General features: G+C 41.0%; 2 pseudogenes; one reads left to right on the top strand and one right to left on the bottom strand.

The window, feature by feature from the left end:
- The first annotated feature begins 4216 nt into the window (after positions 1-4216).
- LOC101596351 lies at positions 4217-4577 on the top strand (annotated as a pseudogene).
- Positions 4578-7191: 2614 nt separating this feature from the next.
- LOC123457005 lies at positions 7192-7285 on the bottom strand (annotated as a pseudogene).
- Between the last annotated feature and the right edge of the window lie 7341 nt (positions 7286-14626).

Raw genomic sequence — 14626 nt, 5'->3', positions numbered from 1 at the left:
AGAAATGGATTATTTCCTAGATTTATATGACCTACCAAAATTAAATCAAGATGAGATAAACCATTGAAATAGTCCTATAACAAGTTCAGAGATCCAGACAGCTATAAAAAAAAATCTCCCAACTATGTTCTATTCAGTGGTAAAGAAAAATGAAATTTGCTGGCAAATGGATGGATTTTGAAAGGATTAGTCTAAGTGAGGTAACCCAGGCCCAGAAAGCCAAACATCGCAGGTTTTCTCTTATATGTGAATCCTAGCTACAGTTGTTTAGAATTGTGTGTAGCAGAGGCTAGTAAGCTGGAAAAAGTTATAAGGGAGGGAGGAGAATGAAGGACTTTAGGGGATGGTATTGTGTATATGTAAGTGGAAGAACATATCACAGAGAGTGGAATAGCCTAAGTGAGGCCAGGGGAAGAGATTTAGTAAGAGAAGGGTGGGTGGGGGGAGAGTCAATCAAAATTCAAGACATTCTGAATAAGGCATATGAAAGCCTATTTCTTTGGATAATGGCATATCCAGAAGCTGTAGATTGCTACAAGAAAATTTTCAGTGCCAGAGATAGGATACCTACCAGTGAGTTGTTGGCCAGGGAAGACCCTGCTGCCTCCAAAACATTACAAGCTTTTGCCAAGGCCCTTGGTTTCCTATGAGTAACAGATGGTAAGACCCTATTGCTGAAGACTTCACATGCGCGAACAGCAAGATCATTGAAAAATCAAGCTGGTGCTGAACTGAAAACCTTCTCCCTGTAGACCAATCAACTGTAAGCTGGAAAAAGCTGCACTCCATGCAGCTCTATGGAAGATTGAAGTCATCCGTGGTGAAAACAGTGGACACTGGAAGCCTCAAGTTTGGCCAGCAGGCCAAATTACTGAACAGGTGCAATAGTGGCATGTCTACTCTGGGGGAAACCAACTGCTCTCTAATTGGACTGGAGGCCCGCTGTATGGGTGGGAATATATGCCTGGTACTGAAAACCTAATCAAAAGCCTATGGCAAGGGAGGTCATGTGCCTTAGCGATATAAAGCCCACTCTTGTCTGGCTAAATGCATATATTATTCTCACCAAGCTGCCCAGTAAGCACTACACTTAATGTTCATATCCATATATTAATGCTACTCTCACTTTTGGTTAGAGAAGCTTCTCTTTTCAGATGGTGGTGACCCCTGGGATGACCCAAAAGGCAACATAGTGCTGAGAAGAAGTGATGGAGAGTGTCCAGCACTGAAATATCTCTATCACACCCTTCAAAGCTCATTGTGGAAGAGGTGGTGGAAAGAATGTAAGAGCCAAAGGAAGAGTACAACTCCTTACAACCCCACCTCCAAAAAACAAAAACAAAAAAATGATGTCATCAAAATAAAAGTGAAACTAATGGAGAGAGGGAGGGGACATGATGGAGAGTGGAGTTGTGAAGGGAAAGTGGAGGAGGGGAGGAGATTAGCATGGTTAATTGTCTGTACGTATAGAAGTTGACAGTAAAACAATTATACATTAAAAAAAGCATGCCGGGTGTGGTGGCACATGCCTTTAGTTCCAGCACTTCGGAGACTGAAGTAGGAGGATCCCCATGAGTTCAAGCCAGCCTGGGGATTCAGAGTGATTTCCAGATCGACCTGGTCTAGAGTGAGACCCTGCTGTGAAGACAAAACAAAACAAAAGGAGCGATTGGAAGGAAAGGGGTTGTTTCTGCTTACAGTTTTGGAGAAGCAAGTTTCATTATGACAGTACAGCACAGCAGAACAGCCAGCCAAGCAGGCATCTCATCTCCACAAAACCAAGATGGAGGAATTAGCCTATGTACTGGGCTTGGAACTGACATATATTACTCCAAAGCTGACCCCCTAATGATACGCCTGCTCCATCTAGGCTCTGCCTCCTGAAGGCTCTACAACTTTCCCCATTACCATCTGGGGACCAAATATTTAAAACATATGAGCCTATGGGGAACATGATACTGTCATGCCCAGTTCTTGGCGGCCCCAGTGACCACCAAGGAGAACCAAACACATATGCAAGGGCAAGGAGCTTTATTTCGGGCTTAAGCTTGGACTCTTGACTTCACCAACGCAGTGGATCCGTACAAGAGCCCCGAGTAGCAGGAGGTAGGTAGGGTTTTTGTAGGTATTTGAACAAAGAAGAAGGGGATGGGTATATGATTGGTTGATTTAAACAGTGACTGCACTTGTGCTCTTTTGATTGGCTTAGGATATTGGCGGGCAAAGTTGGCGTGCAGGGGCTAGGGGAATTGAACTTATCTATGACTATAGGAATGTATGGCGTAAGCAGTTTGTGGTTTTTCCAATAACTGTTAAACACACCCTCACCAGAAAATAAAAACTTAGACCTTGCCGGGAAACAGAAACTTAGGCCTACTGAGGACTCTGAAGCCTGTGATGGATCCATTTGGTTCCTGAGTCCTTCAATACATTCAACCCACAACACAGTGGGACTTGTTGCCTCATGCTCTTGCCATCACACCTTCTCTGTCTTGGTTGACTGTATCCTTTCTTGAACTATAAGTTGAAATAAGCCCTTCCTTCCTTAAAACTTAACTTTTGTCAGGACATTTTGTCACAGCAATGAGAAACTTAAGTATATACACGCTAAAATAGAAGTGCATCTAAATAAGTGTATATCTAATTAGAAAACAAGATCTGGGCCTAAGGATGTAGCTCATTGGTATGCATGAAGCTTAGGGTTCAACCATTAGCAGCCCCACCCTACCCAAAGATTGGAATCTTAATTTGTTTTTTGGCAAATTGCTTTATTTTTTTTTAATTTTTAATTTTTTTTTGTTTTTTGAGGTAGGGTCTCACTCTAGTCCAGGCTGACCTGGAATTCACTATGGAGTCTCAGGGTGGCCTTGAACTCATGGCAATCCTCCTACCTCTGCCTCCTGAGTTCTGGGATTAAAGGCGTGCGCCACAACGCCTGGCTTCAAATTGCTTTATTTTTAAAAAATACTTAATTAATTTATTTGAAAGAGAAAGCAAGACAGAGAGAGAGAGAGAAAGAGAGAGGGAGTCAGAAAGAGAGAGAATGAGCATGCCAGGGCCTCTCACCACTTCAAACAAACTCTAGATGCATGCGCCACCTTGTGCATCTAGCTTATATGGGTACTAGGGAATTGAACCACGGTCCTTAGGCTTCACAGGCAAGCACCTTAACTGCTAAGCCATCTCTCTAGCCCTGTTTGTTTTTTGATTATTGAGACAGGGTATCATTTACCTGAGGCTGGCCTTTAACTCCTGATACTCCTGCTTCTATCTCCCAGCCAGTTGAGTTTTAAATTTCTAAACTAAAAATCCTGGGCTGGAGAGATGGCTTAGCAGTTAAGGCACTTGTCTGTGAAGCCTAAGGACTCAGGTTTGATTCCTCAGTACCCACGTAAACCAGATGCACAAGGTGGCACATACATCTGGAATTCATTTGCAGTGGCTGGAGGCCCAGGCACATCTCTATGTACCTTTCTTTCTTTCAAATAAATAATATAAATAAATAAAATCCTAGTGTGGTATTCGAATTAGGGGTCACCCAAAACTCAGGTGTTTTGAATGCTTGGTTGCTAGCTGATGGCAGTTTGAGAGGTGGAGCCTTGCTGGAGGAAGTGTGTTGCTGGGAGGTGGGATTGGGGGTGTTACAGACAGCTCCCCTTGCTAGAACTTGACTCACTCTCTTGCTCCTGTTTTCCATCTGCTGTGTCAGAGGTGATGTCCAGTCTTTGCTCCTGCCATCTTTCCCAGGAATCATGGAGCTTTCCCTGGAGACTATAAACTGAATTGTTTTCCTCCCATAAGCTGCTTTTGATTGGGCATTTTGTCCCAACAATCAGAAGGTCCTCCTGCCTGCACCTCCCAAGTGCTAGGACTACGGGCATGTGCCACCAATTCCGGTTGAGTTTTAAATTTTTAAAAAATAAAATCCTAGTTAAATGACTGACAAGACTCAAAACTCATCAAAGTGCCAGGCGTGGTGGCACACGCCTTTAATCCCAGCACTCAGGAAGCAGAGGTAGGAGGATTGCCGTGAGTTTGAGGTCACCCTGAGACTACATTGTGAATTCCAGGCCAGCCTGGGCTAGAGTGAAACCCTACCTCGAAAAACAAAACAAAACAAAACAAACAAAAAAAAAACCCCAAAATAAACTATAAAAAAAAAAGGACTTCCCCCGCAGCTGCTTGGCGGGTAAAGGAGGCTGAGATGGTGGGCCTGATGGCTCAGGCTCAGGCTCAGGTTCGGGTCACCCAGCCTGGAGGCGACACGATCAGCCCCAAGGAAATCCCCGCCAAGATCATCTTTGAGGATGACCGGTGTCTTGCCAATTCCCCCTTAAGCACCAACACATTTTCTGGTGGTGTCCAAGATACCGGTAGTCCAGCTTTCTGTAGTAGAAGACAATGAGGAAAGTCTTCTTGGACATTTAATAATTGTTGGCAAGAAATGTGCTGCTGATCTCAGCCTGAAGCGGGGTTATGGAATGGTGGTGAATGAAGGTGCTGATTGGGAACAGTCTGTCTATCACATTCATCTCCATGTTCTTGGAGGCCCGTAGATGAACTGGCCTCCTGGTTAAGATTGTTACGGATAATTTTCCCTTCTCTAGGTAATGAATAAGTTTCCAGGTTCCAATATGTTAAATGGCACAGTTATTTCTGCCTGTATTTGGAGAGAGAGACGGATTTAAAAACTTTATGCCTAATAAAAGACATTGTTGCCTAGTTAAAAAAAAGTCAAAGTGCTGAGAATAAGTGAATGGTGTGTGTTCACTGCTAAATGGAACATCTATATCACCTTCTCCAAGCCTAAGAGAACACTACAGAAGAGGGAATAGAAAGAATATAAGTGTTAGAGGATAGGGAGGAATGCTGTAGAACACTGTCTTCCAGACAACGGCTGTTGGATTCGTGGCCTCACAGAAGCTATTGTTACCTGCATAAGACTTACACAGTATTGGGCCCATCAACATTCCATCATGGATGGTGGAAGAGGGAACAAAATGACACATCAAAATGAAAGAGGAACTAGTTGGAGACAAAGCAAGTGAAAAGAGCACAGGGGAGAGGAGAATAAACAAAGGTAATTGGAAAACTTGTGATCAAAATACATTATATACATGTATGAAAATTGTCAATTAATATTTATAAATGAATGAAAAATGTTAGGTACATTTACAAAGGTTAGATAGAAAATAAAGTAAAGTGTTAAATTTTATATCTCAAAAGTTTGATTCAAAATATGTCATTTCAATGGGGTCTCATTAATTAGGTAAAGATTAAGTTAAAGAAAACTTTTAGGGCTGGAGAGATGGCTTAGTCATTAAGATGCTTGCTTGGAAAGCCTAAGGACCTAGGTTCAATTCCCCAGTACATACGTAAGCCAGATGCCCAAGGTGGCACATGCATCTGGCATTGGCAGTGGCTAGAGGCCCTGACGTGCCCATTCTCTCTCTCTTTCTCTCTCTCTCTCTCAAATAAACAAATACAATACATTTTTTAAAAAACAATAAGAAAACTTTTAATTTCTTTTTTGAGGTAGGGTTTCACTCTAGCTCAGGCTGACCTGGAACTCACTCTGTACTCCCAGGCTGGCCTCGAACTCACAGCGAACCTCCTACCTCTGTCTCCTAAGTGCTGGGATTAAAGGAATGTGCCACCATGCCCAGCTAGAAAACATTTTATTTTATCAATGACTTAAGTATCCAGATCAGCCAGCCTGGGATACCGTGAGACTTCACCTCAATTAAAAAAGAAAAGCAAATAAATTTTCACATTCTCACTATGTTGCCCAGGCTGGAATTGTAAACTCCTGCATTCAGATGATGATCCTCATGCTTTTACCTTCAATGTAGCTGGTAATCTAGGTATGTACCAACTTGTCTGTCTTAAAACAAACAAACAAATCTGAAAAGTACTTACCAAGTCATATATTCAGTAAATTAATTCAGGAAATAAACCAATCAATAAAGAAAAAAATGCAGGTAGCCACTTTCAGCTAATAGAATGAAAATTTTAATATATTCTAACAGAATAGAGAAGATAAAAACAAGAAACTGAAAATAAAAGAAAATAGTAAAGAAACATTGTTTAGTCACAAAACAAGATGACATAATACCATATATTTTAGAACTAAAAAATGTAAATCTTCTACTAAAAGACTTATTTGAATAAAAGAAATTTAAGTATAACCTAGTTAGTGATGGCTTAGCAGTTAGGGCACTTGCCTGCAAAGCTAAAAGACCCACATTCAATACCCCAGGACCCATGTAAGACAGATGCACAAGGTGGCATATATGTCTGGAGTTTGTTTGCAGTGGCTGGAGTCCCTGGACTACCATTCTTTCCTTCTTTCTCTCTTTCGCAACTTAATAAAATAAAATAGGAATACAAATTAAAATGACATAATATGCTACAAACTAAAAAATACACAACATGTCTGGGGAAGTGGTTCAGTGGGTAAGAGCACTGGCCATGAAAGCATAACGGCCTGAGGCTGAATTTGATTCCCAGTCCTAGTATTTGACCAATTGAATTAGTACCACAACCTATCCAAGTTGATGGCATATAAATTATATCTAAAAATAACTTTTAATTGACATTATAAATTATACAAATAGATGAAAATGATGGTAGCAGTATGAAAAAAAAAGGAAAAAAAAGTGATGTTGGATCCATGCCTCACACTTTGTACCAGGATATATTCCAGATGGATCAAACATTTAAATGTTAAAACTAAAATCATAAAAATACTTGAAGAACTAAGGGATACTTTAAAAATACCACTCAGTGTATGAAAATCCTTTATGAGAATGACATAGACCCCTAAAGTTATATTTCTTGAAGATTTTTTTTGTTGTTTATTCTTATTTATTTGCTTGTGACAGAGAGAGAAAGAGGCAGAGAGAGAGATAATATGGACGCGCCAGGGCCTCCAGCCACTGCAAACAAACTCCAGACGTGTGTGCCCCCTTGTGCATCTGGCAAACGTGGGTCCTGGGGAATCGAGCCTCAAACCTGGGTCCTTAGGCTTCACAGGCAAGCACTTAACTGCTAAGCCATCTCTCCAGCCCTAAAGTCATATTTTTAAAAGCCTCAAAATTTGACTAGATAAAAATAATCCCTGCTTGACAATATCACTCTAACAAAAGTTAAAAAAATGAAAAAATTGAACAAAGTATTTGAACTTTTTCATGTCAGGGGCAACATTCTGACCTTGTTTAAGGGAGGCATATCTCACCCAATAGTGTGAAAAACCAGTCATTCTTCTTATGAACCACAAAGGCATCTGAAATTGTCCTGACAGATAAATTCTTCATTTCTCTAAACAAGTTCTTAAAAATCAATAAAAAACTAATAATCTAATAAAATATTAATATGAGCAGTCAGTTTAAAGAAAGAAAAATAGAAATGATTCTTCAAAAAATTATGTATAGTTGAATGTGTGGATTGTATATAATGTATGGGTGATGTGCGTGTGAACATGGATGTGGGGGTCTGAGGACAGCCTTGGGATATTTGTCCCCTCTTTCCACTTTCTATGAGACAAAATCTCTCCTTGTTTTGCAACTACATGTGGCAGTCTAGCTGGCCAGGGAGCTTCCAGATTCTCTTGTGCCATTTTGCATGTGGGTTCTGGGAAATTGAATTTGGGCAGGCAGGCTAACAAGTGCTCTTAACTACTGAACCATCTCCCCAGCTCTATACATGATGATTCCTAAACGACTGAAAGATGGGGCTGGAGAGATGACTTAGCGGTTAAGGTGCTTGCATGTGAAACCTAAGGACCCAGGTTTGATTCCTCAGTACCCACATAAGCCAGATGCACAAGGTGGCACTTGCGTCTGGAGTTTGCAGTGGCTACAGGCCCTGGTGCACCCATCTGTCTCACTCTGCGTCTTTCTCTCAAAATAAATAAAGAAAATATAGTTTTAAAAAAAGAGTAAATAGAGCTACAACCTACTCACCCTAAGAGACAATGCAAATTAAGAGTAAATTGAGAGGCAGGCTTGTTAGTGCATACTTATAATCCCAGCACTCAGAAAACTGAGGTAGGAGGATTGCCATGAGATAGAGGCCAGTATGGGCTGCAGAGTGAGTTTCATGTTAGCCTTGGCTAGAGTGAGAGGCTACCTCAAGCTCCCCTCTCCCAACAAAAATAAAAAAGTAAATTGAGACATCACTTTTTCACTGGACAGAATGACAAAGGCACAAATGTGAAATATCATACTTCACTGTGATCTACTGTGCTATTGTCTATGGTGAAACCTGGATGTGACATATGAAAGTAAACAGCTGGGAGTGGCCATGCATGTCTGTAATCCCAGATTTGTGGGGAGCGGAGACTGGAGAGTGTCCGGGGCATGTGAACAGCAAGCTCTGGAATCAGTAAGAGATTGACTATGTCACAAGGGGAAAAAAAAGGCAGGAGAGTGATGGAGGGAAACACCCGATGTTCTTTCCCCTGCAGTTACTGCAGGAAAATATTAGCACATACATGTGCATACACGTACCTACACCATACCACACACATTGCATGCAAGCAAAACAACCACAAAACAAAACCAAACCCAGAAACATCTGTTTCATTACTCAAGACAATTCCTTGGGCTGGTGATGTAGGTCAGTAGTCATGACAGAGTGCTGACCTAGTACACACAGGACCTTGGGTTCCATCCCCAGCACAGTAAGAAATAAAAGATACAATTACCTAGAAAATCTTAATTTTTAAAAAGCAAAAATAACTCAGTCCACATTCTTTGACTACAATGTAATAAAGGGACAAGTGAATGCAGACTTTCAATGTCTCCAGCATAGGCCCTAGTCCTGCCTGAACTTGGAGCCCCTAGTGTTCAACCAAACTGATCACAGACACCTTCTTGGTCAAGTCCCATGTTCGTTTTATGCCCTTGCCACAGATACTATTGAGAACAGATGGTAAATCCAAGTTCAGATTCTAGCATGCTTAAGAGCTTGCAAAATGCCTTATTAAATATAGTTCATGAATACAACTATGTGACTGAGGCCTTGATCCACCTGTCCTAATTTATCCTTGACTAACACACAAGGAAAAAGTAATTTCAGCTGGGCTTGGTGGCACACGCCTTTGATCCCAGCACTTGGGAGGCAGAGGTAGGAGGATCACTGAGAGTTCAAGGCCACCCTGAGACTACATAGTGAATTCCAGGTCAGTCTGGGCTAGAGCAAAACCTTATTTTGAGAAACAAAACAAACAGAAAAAGTAATTTCAATCAAAATTCCAATGGAAAAATTTTAACTTGTCACTACTATTAAAAATGTTCATTTGGGGCTGGAGAGATGGTTTAGCAGTTAAGGTGCTTGCCTGCAAAGCCAAAGGATCCCGGTTTAGTTCTCCAGGACCCATGTAAGCCAGGTGCACAAGGGGGCACATGCATCTGGAGTTCATTTGTAGTGGCTAGAGAGTCCCTGGCATGCCCATTCCCTCTCTCCCTCTCTCTCTCTCTGCCTCTTTCTCTCTCTCTCTCAAGTAAATAAATAAATAAAAATGTTCATTTGGCTGGGCATGGTTGTGCACACCTTTAGTCCCAGCACTTGTAAGGCCAAGGTAGAATATCATAGTGAATTCCAGGTCATCCTGGACTAGAGTGAGACCCTACCTTGAACCCCCCCCATTCCCCCCAAAATGTTTGTTTGGCTGGTTGTGGTGATTTAATCCCAAGATTTGGGAGGCAGAGGTAGGAGGCCAGCCTAGGACTACAGAATGAGTTCCAAGTCAGCCTGGGCTAGAGTAAGACCCTACCTTGAAACAAACAAAAAGTTCATTTGGAAACTGGTGTGATGGAGTGTGCCTTTTGTTCCAGCTTTCAAGATGATGGGGTAGGAAGATCACTGTGAGTTCAAGGCTAGTCTGGAGCTACATAGTGAGCTCCAAGTCAGCCTGGGCTAGAGTAAGAACCTGCCTTGAAGAAAACCACACAAAACATAACAACAACAACAAAAAAAAACCAAAAAAACAAATGTTCATTTAGAAGAGAAAGGAAAACATAATCTAACCAAACCCAAAAGATAAACATACACAACTTCTGAAAGATGCACTACAAAGAATGTCTTTCCTTGGGGGGGATGGAGGGAGGGTATTACCATGGGATACTTTTTATAATCATGGAAAATGTTAATAAAAATTGAGAAAAAAAAAGAATGTCTTTCCTTGACCAGATATTATGGTCTATGTAGGAAACTATACCTTTTAAGGAATAATATGTGGATACAGGAAAAGATAGACAATGAACCAAACAGAAGGAACAAAAGCAGACACAAATGCTTATGGTGGTATTGTGACATCTGAAAATTATTTTCAAACATTAAGAAACCCCAACATATAGCATATATCAAAATTAGTTTTAAGCTGCATTTAAGAGTTATATGCCCCTCAATAGAATAATTAACTGAGACAAAACTCGTTAATGAGCTGGATGTAGTAGCACAGCCCTTTAATCCCGGTACTCAGGAGGCAGAGGTAGGAGGATAGCCAGGAGCTCGAGGCCAGCCTGAGGTTACATGGTGAATTCAGCCTGGGCTAGAGTGAGACCCAATCTTGCAAAACCAAAACCAAAAACAACCAAAGCCCAAAACAAAACAAAAAAACCCCCTCATTAATAGATTCTAATACCATTATCTAGCCAATATATATTTTCAAGACAAAGTCTCATTATGTAGATCAGGCTGGCCTCAAGGTTGCTATGCTCTTGCCTCAGCCTCCCCAGTGCTGGAATTATAGGTGTGTGTCTCCACATTTCTAATTTTAAACTCAGTTATTTGGTGATCATTACCTTAACTAGGTGATCAAACTGAGCATCACTAATGGGACAGAATATCCCGATATGATTGATGCAATATGATACCATTTCTGAAGTACTGTAGCAAAAAATTCTTAACCCAAATCTAATCAAATCTCTAGATCGAACTTAAAGCTTAAAGAAATTAAAGGTGATAGAGGAATAAGTTAATCATAGCATGAGGCAATAGCTGATCAAACCCAAAGACTGAATGTTATAACACAAAATAGTTCTGGATTCATCAAAAAGACAGTACTAGAGAGGAGAGAGAAAGACTAGAGGCACTGTTCTAGATTAAAAGAACTACAATAATGCAGTGTGTGTCCCCTGATTGGAGGCTGTTTGGGGAAAAATAGCTATAAAAGGTATTTGGGCTGGGCGTGGTGGCGCACGCCTTTAATCCCAGCACTCGGGAGGCAGAGGTAGGAGGATTGCCGTGAGTTCGAGGCCACCCTGAGACTACATAGTGAATTCCAGGTCAGCCTGAGCCAGAGTGAGACCCTACCTCGAAAAACCAAAAAAAAAAAAAAAAAAAAAAAGGTATTTGGGTCATAAGTAAGAAAATTTAAGTATGGATTGGATTAGGGCCTTATAGATTAATTAACAGATTGATAAAAATATTTTGAGTATATAAGAGAAATAGCCATGGGTAAAGTTTTATGATAGCTATAACTTGATTTCAAGTGGCTCAAAAAAAAAAAGACAAGACTGAGAAAAAAAGAAACAAATGTGACAAAAGATAACAGTAGATTTTCCGGGTGTGATGGTGTATGTCTTTAATCCCAGCACTTGGGAGGCAGAGGTAAGAGGATTGCTACAAATTCAAGGCCACCCTATGACTACATTGTGAATTCCAGGTCAACCTGGACTAGAGTGAAACCCTACCTCGAAAAACATAAAATTTTTAAAAAATATTTATTTTATTTATTTATTTGAGAGAGAGAGAGAGAAAAAAAAAAGGCATCCCAAGGCAAATGGAACTCCAGATGCATGCACCACCTTGGGCATCTAGCTTTATGTGGGTACTGGGAAATTGAACCTGGGTCCTTTGGCTTTGCAGGCAAATGCCTTAATCACTAAACCATCTCTATAGCCCAAATATAAACTTTTGAATTGAAAGCATATATTAAACATATATGGTGAAAAATTGCATAACCTTATTCTATATTTCAGTTACTGAAACTTATAAGAAAGAAAATTTCATGCTGATAGAAAAATGCCCAAGAGATTTGGAGAGATGGCTTAGTGGATAAGGCCTGCAAAAGAAAGGACCCAAGTTCATTTCCCCAGGATGCATGTAAGCCACATGCACAAGGTAGTGCATGCAACTGGAGTTTGCAGCAACTAGAGGCCCTGAGCTCATTCTCTCCCTCCCTCCTTCAGTCTTTCCCTCAAATAAATAAATAAAAATTAAAAGAAAGAGTTCAAAGTTATTTTCAGTTGTCTCAAATTAAGAAGATAAATAAATGGGGCTGAAGAGATGGCTTAGCAGAAAAAAATAAAGGAAAGAGAAATGCTCAGAAGAAGCCCAAAATTCACCAGCAGGCAATACTGACAGTTATGTAGGTAACCAAGAGCTCTTTAATGGGATCTGAGGCCCACTGGGTGGGAGAGAATTCATACCTGGTACTGAAAACTCAATCAAATACCTATGGTTTGGAAAGACACAGGCTCTAGAGGGAAGGTACCACTGGTCTTTGAATAAATCGATATACTGAGACCAGCAAATTTCTTCCTAAATATATATGTTTCTGCCTATTGATTAATGTTATTCTCATTTTTAGAGTAGCTTCTTTTTACAGGTAGTGAATACTGGGGAGATCCAAAACACTTCAAGGGGATGTGAAGAGAAGGCCCACTGTCATCTCTATCACACTTGTCAGGGCTCAGGGAACATTGCTGAGTAAGTGATGAAAGAAAATGAATGTCATTCTCCCTGCTAGCCAGCAAAGCTTCTTTATGGAGATGCTGGTAGACATTGAGGAAACTCCAAATACATCAAAGCTCAAATAAGCGGTTGTTGAGAGCTCAACACTAAGAAAGACATCTTCATCGTGCCCTCCAAGGCTCAAGAAAATTTGCAGAAGTTGTAGTGAAAAGAATGTAAGAGCCATAGGATGTGAAGGAGTACCTTAACCGCTGAGCCAGCTCTCCATGCCCTCCCTCCATCCCCACATCAACATTTTGACATAGAGGATTTAGGAAGATAAAAAGACTAAGACATCAATACAGAAGAAGGGCTACGTGGAAAGAGACGGGTGCTCCAGGGATAGGAGTAGAGATATAGGAGTAGACATAAGAGAGCAATAGGACAGGAATAGGATCAAATTCCAGTGTGTTTATGTGTTAAACCTCTCAATAAAAATGACATCAAAATAGAAGACAGACTAGTTGGAATGAAGAAGATTCAGTGGAAGGGGAATTCTGGAGGGTGGAAAAAGGGAGAATGTGGGAAGGGACTACAATCATGTTATAATGTCTATATGTATGGAAGTTGTCAATGAAAAGTTAAAAAAAAAGAAAAATGAAATTGGCAGAGACATAGATGGATGTGGAAAATACTATATTGAGTATGCCATCCAGGAACATGATGTATGAGAGCTGTACATTTGGTTTCAAATGAGTGAGTTTACTAAGGATCCAGAAAGCAAAACTGAAGAAGAAACAGCAAGTAGCAGGTAAACAAAAGAATATCAAAGCGGGCACCAAGCAGCACCCAGCAAAGCCTGCAGCAGTCTCTCAGAAAGAGCCAGATCAAGTGGCAAGCTCAACAGAACATCAAGCCAGGCACTGAACAACATCCAGTAGAAATGACTGTAAAAACAGCCAGCTGTAGTCATGGATCAATCAGGTATCCCAGGCAGAACATCTCCTCTGCGGAAGCTTCCAATTAACAGTTCACACCACAGACTTTTTCATACCACAGGGTAAACAACACTGGCCTCATAAGATTTGGGGAGGCGCCAGACAGTCTGGAGAATGGTTTACCTTCCAGCTGTTCTCAAGAGCACAGTGTTTTTAACCCTTGGCGAGGTGGAGGGCACTGTGTATTATTTTCCTTTCTTTCAATTACAGAACCAAAGGGCCAGCATGCCCCAGGACAAGGGATCTCTTGAGACACACAGGCTTGGAGCTGAAACAAGGAAGTGCCTATCTTTTCCCCCAGCATCAACTCTCAACAAGCTTAAGTAGCACACTATTTATTAACATAACTGTATTACAGTAAGGTGAGTGTGTAAGTCGAAAGAAGGGTGGGAAGGGATGGTAGTGAAAGAGTACAAGAGAGGATCAGGGAGACCAGGAACATGAAAACGAGCAGGAAGGAGGGAGGAGAAGAATTAATTTTGTTTGAAAAGGCTGTCAGAATTTTTTTTTTTTTTTTTGAGGCAAGCTTTTTTTTTTTTCCAGGTAGGGTCTCATTCTAGCCCAGACTGACCTGGAATTCACTATGGAGTCTCAGAGTGGCCTTGAACTCATGGTGATCCTCCTACCTCTGCCTCCTGAGTGCTAGGCCTTTTTTTTTTTTTTTAAATGAGAGAAATGAGGGCATCCAGTCACTGCAACCTAACTGCACACATGTGCGCCCCCTTGTGCACATGTGCGACCTTGTGCACTTTTGTCACTGTGCATCTGGCTTATGTGGGACCTGAAGAGTTGAACATGAGTCCTTAGGCTTTGCAGGCAAACACCTTAACCGCTAAGCCATCTTTCTAGCCCAAACTTGGATCTTTTAAAATCTTTTTAAAAAAAATTTTATTTTTATTTACTTGTTTATTTGACAGAGAAGGGGGGGGGCAGAGAGAGAACGGGTG

This window comes from Jaculus jaculus, chromosome X (assembly GCF_020740685.1).
Source record: "Jaculus jaculus isolate mJacJac1 chromosome X, mJacJac1.mat.Y.cur, whole genome shotgun sequence".
Classification (NCBI taxonomy): domain Eukaryota; kingdom Metazoa; phylum Chordata; class Mammalia; order Rodentia; family Dipodidae; genus Jaculus; species Jaculus jaculus.
This window is presented reverse-complemented; position numbering and strand designations above follow the sequence as displayed.